Source organism: Lampetra planeri, unplaced genomic scaffold, assembly GCF_965212315.1.
Source record: "Lampetra planeri unplaced genomic scaffold, kcLamPlan1.2.h2 scaffold_730, whole genome shotgun sequence".
Classification (NCBI taxonomy): domain Eukaryota; kingdom Metazoa; phylum Chordata; class Hyperoartia; order Petromyzontiformes; family Petromyzontidae; genus Lampetra; species Lampetra planeri.
This window is the reverse complement of record NW_027615552.1, coordinates 2,501-17,500: the sequence shown is the minus strand read 5'-3', so window position 1 is coordinate 17,500 and position 15,000 is coordinate 2,501.

Genomic DNA, 15,000 nt, shown 5'->3' with positions numbered 1-15,000 from the left:
GTGCAGGTGCAAATCTGCTGGAAAAGCCTGTGGAAGTTTCACGGCGTTCGTACGATATTTGGCGACGCAAAAATGAGCGATTTCCCAGCTCGATGGAATTCGGCGCGAGAGAAACGATGCCCCGTAACGCACATGAGAGCAATCCGGGCCAATTTCTCCCGTTTGATGGGGTCTATGTGTACAAATTTTGACTTTTTTGAGTGCACGTGCAAATCTGCTGAAAAAGCCTGTGGAAGTTTCACGGCGTTCGTACGATATTTGGCGACGCAAAAATGAGCGATTTCCCAGCTCGATGGAATTCGGAGCGAGAGAAACGATGCCCCGTAACGCACATGAGAGCAATCCCGGCCAATTTCTCCCGTTTGATGGGGTCTATGTGTACAAATTTTGACTTTTTTGAGTGCACGTGCCAATCTGCTGGAAAAGCCTGTGGAAGTTTCACGGCGTTCGTACGATATTTGGCGACGCAAAAATGAGCGATTTCCCAGCTCGATGGAATTCGGCGCGACAGAAAACGATGCCCCGTAACGCACATGAGAGCAATCCGGGCCAATTTCTCCCGTTTGATGGGGTCTATGTGTAAAAATTTTGACTTTTTGAGTGCAGGTGCAAATCTGCTGGAAAAGCCTGTGGAAGTTTCACGGCGTTCGTACGATATTTGGCGACGCAAAAATGAGCGATTTCCAAGCTCGATGGAATTCGGAGCGAGAGAAACGATGCCCCGTAACGCACATGAGAGCAATCCGGGCCAATTTCTCCCGTTTGATGGGGTCTATGTGTAAAAATTTTGACTTTTTGGAGTGCAGGTGCAAATCTGCTGAAAAAGCCTGTGGAAGTTTCACGGCGTTCGTACGATATTTGGCGACGCAAAAATGAGCGATTTCCCAGCTCGAGAGAATTCGGCGCGAGAGAAACGATGCCCCGTAACGCACATGAGAGCAATCCGGGCCAATTTCTCCCGTTTGATGGGGTCTATGTGTAAAAATTTTGACTTTTTTGAGTGCACGTGCAAATCTGCTGGAAAAGCCTGTGGAAGTTTCACGGCGTTCGTACGATATTTGGCGACGCAAAAATGAGCGATTTCCCAGCTCGATGGAATTCGGCGCGAGAGAAACGATGCCCCGTAACGCACATGAGAGCAATCCCGGCCAATTTCTCCCGTTTGATGGGGTCTATGTGTAAAAATTTTGACTTTTTTGAGTGCACGTGCAAATCTGCTGGAAAAGCCTGTGGAAGTTTCACGGCGTTCGTACGATATTTGGCGACGCAAAAATGAGCGATTTCCCAGCTCGATGGAATTCGGCGCGACAGAAACGATGCCCCGTAACGCACATGAGAGCAATCCGGGCCAATTTCTCCCGTTTGATGGGGTCTATGTGTAAAAATTTTGACTTTTTTGAGTGCACGTGCAAATCTGCTGAAAAAGCCTGTGGAAGTTTCACGGCGTTCGTACGATATTTGGCGACGCAAAAATGAGCGATTTCCCAGCTCGAGAGAATTCGGCGCGAGAGAAACGATGCCCCGTAACGCACATGAGAGCAATCCGGGCCAATTTCTCCCGTTTGATGGGGTCTATGTGTACAAATTTTGACTTTTTTGAGTGCACGTGCAAATCTGCTGAAAAAGCCTGTGGAAGTTTCACGGCGTTCGTACGATATTTGGCGACGCAAAAATGAGCGATTTCCCAGCTCGATGGAATTCGGCGCGACAGAAACGATGCCCCGTAACGCACATGAGAGCAATCCGGGCCAATTTCTCCCGTTTGATGGGGTCTATGTGTAAAAATTTTGACTTTTTTGAGTGCACGTGCAAATCTGCTGAAAAAGCCTGTGGAAGTTTCACGGCGTTCGTACGATATTTGGCGACGCAAAAATGAGCGATTTCCCAGCTCGAGAGAATTCGGCGCGAGAGAAACGATGCCCCGTAACGCACATGAGAGCAATCCGGGCCAATTTCTCCCGTTTGATGGGGTCTATGTGTAAAAATTTTGACTTTTTTGAGTGCAGGTGCAAATCTGCTGGAAAAGCCTGTGGAAGTTTCACGGCGTTCGTACGATATTTGGCGACGCAAAAATGAGCGATTTCCCAGCTCGATGGAATTCGGAGCGAGAGAAACGATGCCCCGTAACGCACATGAGAGCAATCCCGGCCAATTTCTCCCGTTTGATGGGGTCTATGTGTACAAATTTTGACTTTTTTGAGTGCACGTGCCAATCTGCTGAAAAAGCCTGTGGAAGTTTCACGGCGTTCGTACGATATTTGGCGACGCAAAAATGAGCGATTTCCCAGCTCGATGGAATTCGGCGCGAGAGAAACGATGCCCCGTAACGCACATGAGAGCAATCCCGGCCAATTTCTCCCGTTTGATGGGGTCTATGTGTAAAAATTTTGACTTTTTTGAGTGCACGTGCAAATCTGCTGAAAAAGCCTGTGGAAGTTTCACGGCGTTCGTACGATATTTGGCGACGCAAAAATGAGCGATTTCCCAGCTCGATGGAATTCGGAGCGAGAGAAACGATGCCCCGTAACGCACATGAGAGCAATCCCGGCCAATTTCTCCCGTTTGATGGGGTCTATGTGTAAAAATTTTGACTTTTTTGAGTGCACGTGCAAATCTGCTGAAAAAGCCTGTGGAAGTTTCACGGCGTTCGTACGATATTTGGCGACGCAAAAATGAGCGATTTCCCAGCTCGAGAGAATTCGGCGCGAGAGAAACGATGCCCCGTAACGCACATGAGAGCAATCCGGGCCAATTTCTCCCGTTTGATGGGGTCTATGTGTAAAAATTTTGACTTTTTTGAGTGCACGTGCAAATCTGCTGGAAAAGCCTGTGGAAGTTTCACGGCGTTCGTACGATATTTGGCGACGCAAAAATGAGCGATTTCCCAGCTCGATGGAATTCGGCGCGACAGAAACGATGCCCCGTAACGCACATGAGAGCAATCCGGGCCAATTTCTCCCGTTTGATGGGGTCTATGTGTAAAAATTTTGACTTTTTTGAGTGCAGGTGCAAATCTGCTGAAAAAGCCTGTGGAAGTTTCACGGCGTTCGTACGATATTTGGCGACGCAAAAATGAGCGATTTCCCAGCTCGAGAGAATTCGGCGCGAGAGAAACGATGCCCCGTAACGCACATGAGAGCAATCCGGGCCAATTTCTCCCGTTTGATGGGGTCTATGTGTACAAATTTTGACTTTTTTGAGTGCACGTGCAAATCTGCTGAAAAAGCCTGTGGAAGTTTCACGGCGTTCGTACGATATTTGGCGACGCAAAAATGAGCGATTTCCCAGCTCGATGGAATTCGGCGCGAGAGAAACGATGCCCCGTAACGCACATGAGAGCAATCCGGGCCAATTTCTCCCGTTTGATGGGGTCTATGTGTAAAAATTTTGACTTTTTTGAGTGCAGGTGCAAATCTGCTGAAAAAGCCTGTGGAAGTTTCACGGCGTTCGTACGATATTTGGCGACGCAAAAATGAGCGATTTCCCAGCTCGAGAGAATTCGGCGCGAGAGAAACGATGCCCCGTAACGCACATGAGAGCAATCCGGGCCAATTTCTCCCGTTTGATGGGGTCTATGTGTAAAAATTTTGACTTTTTTGAGTGCAGGTGCAAATCTGCTGGAAAAGCCTGTGGAAGTTTCACGGCGTTCGTACGATATTTGGCGACGCAAAAATGAGCGATTTCCCAGCTCGATGGAATTCGGAGCGAGAGAAACGATGCCCCGTAACGCACATGAGAGCAATCCCGGCCAATTTCTCCCGTTTGATGGGGTCTATGTGTACAAATTTTGACTTTTTTGAGTGCACGTGCCAATCTGCTGGAAAAGCCTGTGGAAGTTTCACGGCGTTCGTACGATATTTGGCGACGCAAAAATGAGCGATTTCCCAGCTCGATGGAATTCGGCGCGAGAGAAACGATGCCCCGTAACGCACATGAGAGCAATCCCGGCCAATTTCTCCCGTTTGATGGGGTCTATGTGTAAAAATTTTGACTTTTTTGAGTGCACGTGCAAATCTGCTGAAAAAGCCTGTGGAAGTTTCACGGCGTTCGTACGATATTTGGCGACGCAAAAATGAGCGATTTCCCAGCTCGATGGAATTCGGAGCGAGAGAAACGATGCCCCGTAACGCACATGAGAGCAATCCCGGCCAATTTCTCCCGTTTGATGGGGTCTATGTGTAAAAATTTTGACTTTTTTGAGTGCACGTGCAAATCTGCTGGAAAAGCCTGTGGAAGTTTCACGGCGTTCGTACGATATTTGGCGACGCAAAAATGAGCGATTTCCCAGCTCGAGAGAATTCGGCGCGAGAGAAACGATGCCCCGTAACGCACATGAGAGCAATCCGGGCCAATTTCTCCCGTTTGATGGGGTCTATGTGTAAAAATTTTGACTTTTTTGAGTGCACGTGCAAATCTGCTGGAAAAGCCTGTGGAAGTTTCACGGCGTTCGTACGATATTTGGCGACGCAAAAATGAGCGATTTCCCAGCTCGATGGAATTCGGCGCGAGAGAAACGATGCCCCGTAACGCACATGAGAGCAATCCCGGCCAATTTCTCCCGTTTGATGGGGTCTATGTGTACAAATTTTGACTTTTTTGAGTGCACGTGCAAATCTGCTGAAAAAGCCTGTGGAAGTTTCACGGCGTTCGTACGATATTTGGCGACGCAAAAATGAGCGATTTCCCAGCTCGATGGAATTCGGAGCGAGAGAAACGATGCCCCGTAACGCACATGAGAGCAATCCCGGCCAATTTCTCCCGTTTGATGGGGTCTATGTGTACAAATTTTGACTTTTTTGAGTGCAGGTGCAAATCTGCTGAAAAAGCCTGTGGAAGTTTCACGGCGTTCGTACGATATTTGGCGACGCAAAAATGAGCGATTTCCCAGCTCGAGAGAATTCGGCGCGAGAGAAACGATGCCCCGTAACGCACATGAGAGCAATCCGGGCCAATTTCTCCCGTTTGATGGGGTCTATGTGTAAAAATTTTGACTTTTTTGAGTGCAGGTGCAAATCTGCTGGAAAAGCCTGTGGAAGTTTCACGGCGTTCGTACGATATTTGGCGACGCAAAAATGAGCGATTTCCAAGCTCGATGGAATTCGGAGCGAGAGAAACGATGCCCCGTAACGCACATGAGAGCAATCCGGGCCAATTTCTCCCGTTTGATGGGGTCTATGTGTAAAAATTTTGACTTTTTTGAGTGCAGGTGCAAATCTGCTGGAAAAGCCTGTGGAAGTTTCACGGCGTTCGTACGATATTTGGCGACGCAAAAATGAGCGATTTCCCAGCTCGATGGAATTCGGCGCGAGAGAAACGATGCCCCGTAACGCACATGAGAGCAATCCCGGCCAATTTCTCCCGTTTGATGGGGTCTATGTGTAAAAATTTTGACTTTTTTGAGTGCACGTGCAAATCTGCTGAAAAAGCCTGTGGAAGTTTCACGGCGTTCGTACGATATTTGGCGACGCAAAAATGAGCGATTTCCCAGCTCGATGGAATTCGGAGCGAGAGAAACGATGCCCCGTAACGCACATGAGAGCAATCCCGGCCAATTTCTCCCGTTTGATGGGGTCTATGTGTACAAATTTTGACTTTTTTGAGTGCACGTGCAAATCTGCTGAAAAAGCCTGTGGAAGTTTCACGGCGTTCGTACGATATTTGGCGACGCAAAAATGAGCGATTTCCCAGCTCGAGAGAATTCGGCGCGAGAGAAACGATGCCCCGTAACGCACATGAGAGCAATCCGGGCCAATTTCTCCCGTTTGATGGGGTCTATGTGTACAAATTTTGACTTTTTTGAGTGCACGTGCAAATCTGCTGAAAAAGCCTGTGGAAGTTTCACGGCGTTCGTACGATATTTGGCGACGCAAAAATGAGCGATTTCCCAGCTCGATGGAATTCGGCGCGAGAGAAACGATGCCCCGTAACGCACATGAGAGCAATCCGGGCCAATTTCTCCCGTTTGATGGGGTCTATGTGTAAAAATTTTGACTTTTTTGAGTGCAGGTGCAAATCTGCTGAAAAAGCCTGTGGAAGTTTCACGGCGTTCGTACGATATTTGGCGACGCAAAAATGAGCGATTTCCCAGCTCGATGGAATTCGGAGCGAGAGAAACGATGCCCCGTAACGCACATGAGAGCAATCCCGGCCAATTTCTCCCGTTTGATGGGGTCTATGTGTACAAATTTTGACTTTTTTGAGTGCACGTGCCAATCTGCTGGAAAAGCCTGTGGAAGTTTCACGGCGTTCGTACGATATTTGGCGACGCAAAAATGAGCGATTTCCCAGCTCGATGGAATTCGGCGCGACAGAAACGATGCCCCGTAACGCACATGAGAGCAATCCGGGCCAATTTCTCCCGTTTGATGGGGTCTATGTGTAAAAATTTTGACTTTTTTGAGTGCAGGTGCAAATCTGCTGGAAAAGCCTGTGGAAGTTTCACGGCGTTCGTACGATATTTGGCGACGCAAAAATGAGCGATTTCCAAGCTCGATGGAATTCGGAGCGAGAGAAACGATGCCCCGTAACGCACATGAGAGCAATCCGGGCCAATTTCTCCCGTTTGATGGGGTCTATGTGTACAAATTTTGACTTTTTTGAGTGCAGGTGCAAATCTGCTGAAAAAGCCTGTGGAAGTTTCACGGCGTTCGTACGATATTTGGCGACGCAAAAATGAGCGATTTCCCAGCTCGAGAGAATTCGGCGCGAGAGAAACGATGCCCCGTAACGCACATGAGAGCAATCCGGGCCAATTTCTCCCGTTTGATGGGGTCTATGTGTAAAAATTTTGACTTTTTTGAGTGCAGGTGCAAATCTGCTGGAAAAGCCTGTGGAAGTTTCACGGCGTTCGTACGATATTTGGCGACGCAAAAATGAGCGATTTCCAAGCTCGATGGAATTCGGAGCGAGAGAAACGATGCCCCGTAACGCACATGAGAGCAATCCGGGCCAATTTCTCCCGTTTGATGGGGTCTATGTGTAAAAATTTTGACTTTTTTGAGTGCAGGTGCAAATCTGCTGGAAAAGCCTGTGGAAGTTTCACGGCGTTCGTACGATATTTGGCGACGCAAAAATGAGCGATTTCCCAGCTCGATGGAATTCGGCGCGAGAGAAACGATGCCCCGTAACGCACATGAGAGCAATCCCGGCCAATTTCTCCCGTTTGATGGGGTCTATGTGTAAAAATTTTGACTTTTTTGAGTGCACGTGCAAATCTGCTGAAAAAGCCTGTGGAAGTTTCACGGCGTTCGTACGATATTTGGCGACGCAAAAATGAGCGATTTCCCAGCTCGATGGAATTCGGAGCGAGAGAAACGATGCCCCGTAACGCACATGAGAGCAATCCCGGCCAATTTCTCCCGTTTGATGGGGTCTATGTGTACAAATTTTGACTTTTTTGAGTGCACGTGCAAATCTGCTGAAAAAGCCTGTGGAAGTTTCACGGCGTTCGTACGATATTTGGCGACGCAAAAATGAGCGATTTCCCAGCTCGAGAGAATTCGGCGCGAGAGAAACGATGCCCCGTAACGCACATGAGAGCAATCCGGGCCAATTTCTCCCGTTTGATGGGGTCTATGTGTAAAAATTTTGACTTTTTTGAGTGCACGTGCAAATCTGCTGAAAAAGCCTGTGGAAGTTTCACGGCGTTCGTACGATATTTGGCGACGCAAAAATGAGCGATTTCCCAGCTCGATGGAATTCGGCGCGAGAGAAACGATGCCCCGTAACGCACATGAGAGCAATCCGGGCCAATTTCTCCCGTTTGATGGGGTCTATGTGTAAAAATTTTGACTTTTTTGAGTGCAGGTGCAAATCTGCTGAAAAAGCCTGTGGAAGTTTCACGGCGTTCGTACGATATTTGGCGACGCAAAAATGAGCGATTTCCCAGCTCGAGAGAATTCGGCGCGAGAGAAACGATGCCCCGTAACGCACATGAGAGCAATCCGGGCCAATTCTCTCCCCGTTTGATGGGGTCTATGTGTAAAAATTTTGACTTTTTTGAGTGCAGGTGCAAATCTGCTGGAAAAGCCTGTGGAAGTTTCACGGCGTTCGTACGATATTTGGCGACGCAAAAATGAGCGATTTCCCAGCTCGATGGAATTCGGCGCGAGAGAAACGATGCCCCGTAACGCACATGAGAGCAATCCGGGCCAATTTCTCCCGTTTGATGGGGTCTATGTGTACAAATTTTGACTTTTTTGAGTGCACGTGCAAATCTGCTGAAAAAGCCTGTGGAAGTTTCACGGCGTTCGTACGATATTTGGCGACGCAAAAATGAGCGATTTCCCAGCTCGATGGAATTCGGAGCGAGAGAAACGATGCCCCGTAACGCACATGAGAGCAATCCCGGCCAATTTCTCCCGTTTGATGGGGTCTATGTGTACAAATTTTGACTTTTTTGAGTGCACGTGCCAATCTGCTGGAAAAGCCTGTGGAAGTTTCACGGCGTTCGTACGATATTTGGCGACGCAAAAATGAGCGATTTCCCAGCTCGATGGAATTCGGCGCGACAGAAACGATGCCCCGTAACGCACATGAGAGCAATCCGGGCCAATTTCTCCCGTTTGATGGGGTCTATGTGTAAAAATTTTGACTTTTTTGAGTGCAGGTGCAAATCTGCTGGAAAAGCCTGTGGAAGTTTCACGGCGTTCGTACGATATTTGGCGACGCAAAAATGAGCGATTTCCAAGCTCGATGGAATTCGGAGCGAGAGAAACGATGCCCCGTAACGCACATGAGAGCAATCCGGGCCAATTTCTCCCGTTTGATGGGGTCTATGTGTAAAAATTTTGACTTTTTGGAGTGCAGGTGCAAATCTGCTGAAAAAGCCTGTGGAAGTTTCACGGCGTTCGTACGATATTTGGCGACGCAAAAATGAGCGATTTCCCAGCTCGAGAGAATTCGGCGCGAGAGAAACGATGCCCCGTAACGCACATGAGAGCAATCCGGGCCAATTTCTCCCGTTTGATGGGGTCTATGTGTAAAAATTTTGACTTTTTTGAGTGCACGTGCAAATCTGCTGGAAAAGCCTGTGGAAGTTTCACGGCGTTCGTACGATATTTGGCGACGCAAAAATGAGCAATTTCCCAGCTCGATGGAATTCGGCGCGAGAGAAACGATGCCCCGTAACGCACATGAGAGCAATCCCGGCCAATTTCTCCCGTTTGATGGGGTCTATGTGTAAAAATTTTGACTTTTTTGAGTGCACGTGCAAATCTGCTGAAAAAGCCTGTGGAAGTTTCACGGCGTTCGTACGATATTTGGCGACGCAAAAATGAGCGATTTCCCAGCTCGATGGAATTCGGAGCGAGAGAAACGATGCCCCGTAACGCACATGAGAGCAATCCCGGCCAATTTCTCCCGTTTGATGGGGTCTATGTGTACAAATTTTGACTTTTTTGAGTGCACGTGCAAATCTGCTGAAAAAGCCTGTGGAAGTTTCACGGCGTTCGTACGATATTTGGCGACGCAAAAATGAGCGATTTCCCAGCTCGAGAGAATTCGGCGCGAGAGAAACGATGCCCCGTAACGCACATGAGAGCAATCCGGGCCAATTTCTCCCGTTTGATGGGGTCTATGTGTAAAAATTTTGACTTTTTTGAGTGCACGTGCAAATCTGCTGAAAAAGCCTGTGGAAGTTTCACGGCGTTCGTACGATATTTGGCGACGCAAAAATGAGCGATTTCCCAGCTCGATGGAATTCGGCGCGAGAGAAACGATGCCCCGTAACGCACATGAGAGCAATCCGGGCCAATTTCTCCCGTTTGATGGGGTCTATGTGTAAAAATTTTGACTTTTTTGAGTGCAGGTGCAAATCTGCTGAAAAAGCCTGTGGAAGTTTCACGGCGTTCGTACGATATTTGGCGACGCAAAAATGAGCGATTTCCCAGCTCGAGAGAATTCGGCGCGAGAGAAACGATGCCCCGTAACGCACATGAGAGCAATCCGGGCCAATTTCTCCCGTTTGATGGGGTCTATGTGTAAAAATTTTGACTTTTTTGAGTGCAGGTGCAAATCTGCTGGAAAAGCCTGTGGAAGTTTCACGGCGTTCGTACGATATTTGGCGACGCAAAAATGAGCGATTTCCCAGCTCGATGGAATTCGGAGCGAGAGAAACGATGCCCCGTAACGCACATGAGAGCAATCCCGGCCAATTTCTCCCGTTTGATGGGGTCTATGTGTACAAATTTTGACTTTTTTGAGTGCACGTGCCAATCTGCTGGAAAAGCCTGTGGAAGTTTCACGGCGTTCGTACGATATTTGGCGACGCAAAAATGAGCGATTTCCCAGCTCGATGGAATTCGGCGCGAGAGAAACGATGCCCCGTAACGCACATGAGAGCAATCCCGGCCAATTTCTCCCGTTTGATGGGGTCTATGTGTAAAAATTTTGACTTTTTTGAGTGCACGTGCAAATCTGCTGAAAAAGCCTGTGGAAGTTTCACGGCGTTCGTACGATATTTGGCGACGCAAAAATGAGCGATTTCCCAGCTCGATGGAATTCGGAGCGAGAGAAACGATGCCCCGTAACGCACATGAGAGCAATCCCGGCCAATTTCTCCCGTTTGATGGGGTCTATGTGTAAAAATTTTGACTTTTTTGAGTGCACGTGCAAATCTGCTGAAAAAGCCTGTGGAAGTTTCACGGCGTTCGTACGATATTTGGCGACGCAAAAATGAGCGATTTCCCAGCTCGATGGAATTCGGCGCGAGAGAAACGATGCCCCGTAACGCACATGAGAGCAATCCCGGCCAATTTCTCCCGTTTGATGGGGTCTATGTGTACAAATTTTGACTTTTTTGAGTGCACGTGCAAATCTGCTGAAAAAGCCTGTGGAAGTTTCACGGCGTTCGTACGATATTTGGCGACGCAAAAATGAGCGATTTCCCAGCTCGATGGAATTCGGAGCGAGAGAAACGATGCCCCGTAACGCACATGAGAGCAATCCCGGCCAATTTCTCCCGTTTGATGGGGTCTATGTGTAAAAATTTTGACTTTTTTGAGTGCAGGTGCAAATCTGCTGGAAAAGCCTGTGGAAGTTTCACGGCGTTCGTACGATATTTGGCGACGCAAAAATGAGCGATTTCCAAGCTCGATGGAATTCGGAGCGAGAGAAACGATGCCCCGTAACGCACATGAGAGCAATCCGGGCCAATTTCTCCCGTTTGATGGGGTCTATGTGTAAAAATTTTGACTTTTTTGAGTGCAGGTGCAAATCTGCTGAAAAAGCCTGTGGAAGTTTCACGGCGTTCGTACGATATTTGGCGACGCAAAAATGAGCGATTTCCCAGCTCGAGAGAATTCGGCGCGAGAGAAACGATGCCCCGTAACGCACATGAGAGCAATCCGGGCCAATTTCTCCCGTTTGATGGGGTCTATGTGTAAAAATTTTTGACTTTTTTGAGTGCACGTGCAAATCTGCTGGAAAAGCCTGTGGAAGTTTCACGGCGTTCGTACGATATTTGGCGACGCAAAAATGAGCGATTTCCCAGCTCGATGGAATTCGGCGCGACAGAAACGATGCCCCGTAACGCACATGAGAGCAATCCGGGCCAATTTCTCCCGTTTGATGGGGTCTATGTGTAAAAATTTTGACTTTTTTGAGTGCAGGTGCAAATCTGCTGGAAAAGCCTGTGGAAGTTTCACGGCGTTCGTACGATATTTGGCGACGCAAAAATGAGCGATTTCCAAGCTCGATGGAATTCGGAGCGAGAGAAACGATGCCCCGTAACGCACATGAGAGCAATCCGGGCCAATTTTCTCCCGTTTGATGGGGTCTATGTGTAAAAATTTTGACTTTTTTGAGTGCAGGTGCAAATCTGCTGAAAAAGCCTGTGGAAGTTTCACGGCGTTCGTACGATATTTGGCGACGCAAAAATGAGCGATTTCCCAGCTCGAGAGAATTCGGCGCGAGAGAAACGATGCCCCCGTAACGCACATGAGAGCAATCCGGGCCAATTTCTCCCGTTTGATGGGGTCTATGTGTAAAAATTTTGACTTTTTGAGTGCACGTGCAAATCTGCTGGAAAAGCCTGTGGAAGTTTCACGGCGTTCGTACGATATTTGGCGACGCAAAAATGAGCGATTTCCCAGCTCGATGGAATTCGGCGCGAGAGAAACGATGCCCCGTAACGCACATGAGAGCAATCCCGGCCAATTTCTCCCGTTTGATGGGGTCTATGTGTACAAATTTTGACTTTTTTGAGTGCACGTGCAAATCTGCTGAAAAAGCCTGTGGAAGTTTCACGGCGTTCGTACGATATTTGGCGACGCAAAAATGAGCGATTTCCCAGCTCGATGGAATTCGGAGCGAGAGAAACGATGCCCCGTAACGCACATGAGAGCAATCCCGGCCAATTTCTCCCGTTTGATGGGGTCTATGTGTACAAATTTTGACTTTTTTGAGTGCAGGTGCAAATCTGCTGAAAAAGCCTGTGGAAGTTTCACGGCGTTCGTACGATATTTGGCGACGCAAAAATGAGCGATTTCCCAGCTCGAGAGAATTCGGCGCGAGAGAAACGATGCCCCGTAACGCACATGAGAGCAATCCGGGCCAATTTCTCCCGTTTGATGGGGTCTATGTGTAAAAATTTTGACTTTTTTGAGTGCAGGTGCAAATCTGCTGGAAAAGCCTGTGGAAGTTTCACGGCGTTCGTACGATATTTGGCGACGCAAAAATGAGCGATTTCCAAGCTCGATGGAATTCGGAGCGAGAGAAACGATGCCCCGTAACGCACATGAGAGCAATCCGGGCCAATTTCTCCCGTTTGATGGGGTCTATGTGTAAAAATTTTGACTTTTTTGAGTGCAGGTGCAAATCTGCTGAAAAAGCCTGTGGAAGTTTCACGGCGTTCGTACGATATTTGGCGACGCAAAAATGAGCGATTTCCCAGCTCGAGAGAATTCGGCGCGAGAGAAACGATGCCCCGTAACGCACATGAGAGCAATCCGGGCCAATTTCTCCCGTTTGATGGGGTCTATGTGTAAAAATTTTGACTTTTTTGAGTGCACGTGCAAATCTGCTGGAAAAGCCTGTGGAAGTTTCACGGCGTTCGTACGATATTTGGCGACGCAAAAATGAGCGATTTCCCAGCTCGATGGAATTCGGCGCGAGAGAAACGATGCCCCGTAACGCACATGAGAGCAATCCCGGCCAATTTCTCCCGTTTGATGGGGTCTATGTGTAAAAATTTTGACTTTTTTGAGTGCACGTGCAAATCTGCTGAAAAAGCCTGTGGAAGTTTCACGGCGTTCGTACGATATTTGGCGACGCAAAAATGAGCGATTTCCCAGCTCGAGAGAATTCGGCGCGAGAGAAACGATGCCCCGTAACGCACATGAGAGCAATCCGGGCCAATTTCTCCCGTTTGATGGGGTCTATGTGTACAAATTTTGACTTTTTTGAGTGCACGTGCAAATCTGCTGAAAAAGCCTGTGGAAGTTTCACGGCGTTCGTACGATATTTGGCGACGCAAAAATGAGCGATTTCCCAGCTCGATGGAATTCGGCGCGACAGAAACGATGCCCCCGTAACGCACATGAGAGCAATCCGGGCCAATTTCTCCCGTTGATGGGGTCTATGTGTAAAAATTTTGACTTTTTTGAGTGCACGTGCAAATCTGCTGAAAAAGCCTGTGGAAGTTTCACGGCGTTCGTACGATATTTGGCGACGCAAAAATGAGCGATTTCCCAGCTCGAGAGAATTCGGCGCGAGAGAAACGATGCCCCGTAACGCACATGAGAGCAATCCGGGCCAATTTCTCCCGTTTGATGGGGTCTATGTGTAAAAATTTTGACTTTTTTTGAGTGCAGGTGCAAATCTGCTGAAAAAGCCTGTGGAAGTTTCACGGCGTTCGTACGATATTTGGCGACGCAAAAATGAGCGATTTCCCAGCTCGATGGAATTCGGCGCGAGAGAAACGATGCCCCGTAACGCACATGAGAGCAATCCGGGCCAATTTCTCCCGTTTGATGGGGTCTATGTGTAAAAATTTTGACTTTTTTGAGTGCACGTGCAAATCTGCTGAAAAAAGCCTGTGGAAGTTTCACGGCGTTCGTACGATATTTGGCGACGCAAAAATGAGCGATTTCCCAGCTCGAGAGAATTCGGCGCGAGAGAAACGATGCCCCGTAACGCACATGAGAGCAATCCGGGCCAATTTCTCCCGTTTGATGGGGTCTATGTGTAAAAATTTTGACTTTTTTGAGTGCAGGTGCAAATCTGCTGGAAAAGCCTGTGGAAGTTTCATCCGACGAAAAAAGCACGTTCTCGAGAAAGCAGGAGAGCTAAGTCATTCACAAATTAGCTGGATTTGGCTTGTGGTTCGTTTCCCAAGTAACAGAGCGGCATCAACCTTTAAGTGCACGCCAGTACATCCCCGTGGGATACAGGGGGTCTCGGCGGACTTTGCTCGGGGGAAAAACGTCGAGGTGAGCCGCCTGGCCATGCTGTTCATGGGTCTCTCCTTTTTAAGTTTCGCCTGCCAATTTATTTTCTCTAGCGGTTTTATACACTAGCACTCGATGTTTTGGGAAAGGAATACAATTGTTCAAAAACGTCTTCGCAATTCATGTCGTTAGATTGCTAATGAAAATTCGTAAAAAAACGTACACGCCATACATGTTCTTTGCTTCCCTCTCGATACAAGTGAAGGGGAAAAACAGCCTTAACGGTTGCTAAAAAAATCGCCCTTTACATATACATGGGTCGTCTTCCCCTCTCGACAACGGAGACAAGTAACCCACGCCAGGCACTGTCAGTAACTGCCATAGATCTGCTTTAAAATGCCCATTCGTCTTGCGTCGCTCACGTTCCCGGAGCTTTGGGTAATGTCTGAGGCCTATCCCCGCTAATTTCTACCGTTTGTCGGTAGCTGTCTGTAAAAATATAGCATACACCAAAACGAGAAAATATTTCCATCGCACCTGCACAAGTGTATGGACAATGGCAATCTTCATGCGATGCATAAGTGGTGTGTGTCAGCAGGTTTTGTTTCCCAAG